Source organism: Galeopterus variegatus, unplaced genomic scaffold, assembly GCF_000696425.1.
Source record: "Galeopterus variegatus unplaced genomic scaffold, G_variegatus-3.0.2 Scaffold4590, whole genome shotgun sequence".
Classification (NCBI taxonomy): domain Eukaryota; kingdom Metazoa; phylum Chordata; class Mammalia; order Dermoptera; family Cynocephalidae; genus Galeopterus; species Galeopterus variegatus.
In genome coordinates this window covers 176583-176852 of record NW_007730701.1, presented here as the reverse complement: position 1 = coordinate 176852, position 270 = coordinate 176583, and positions in this window count along the sequence as shown.

Genomic DNA, 270 nt, shown 5'->3' with positions numbered 1-270 from the left:
GGCCCGGCAGCTCAAACAGAAAGCACGCGACAGCCGCAGGCGGCCTCCCGGGCCCGGAGCACGCTCGGCGGCCCATCCTGGGATTGCTTTTACACCTGCTCTGCGTTTTCTGCACGCTGAAGAGCGCTCGCGTTTTCGGAAGGCTCAGGTCTAGACCAGAGGCGCTCGGCCGAGAGCCCGGGAGAGCGCCGGCCCCACAGGGCGGGCAGGAAGGCCCCGAGCGGCTGCCGTGGGCCCGGCCGCGGGGGGCCGCGGCACCCGACACCCGCC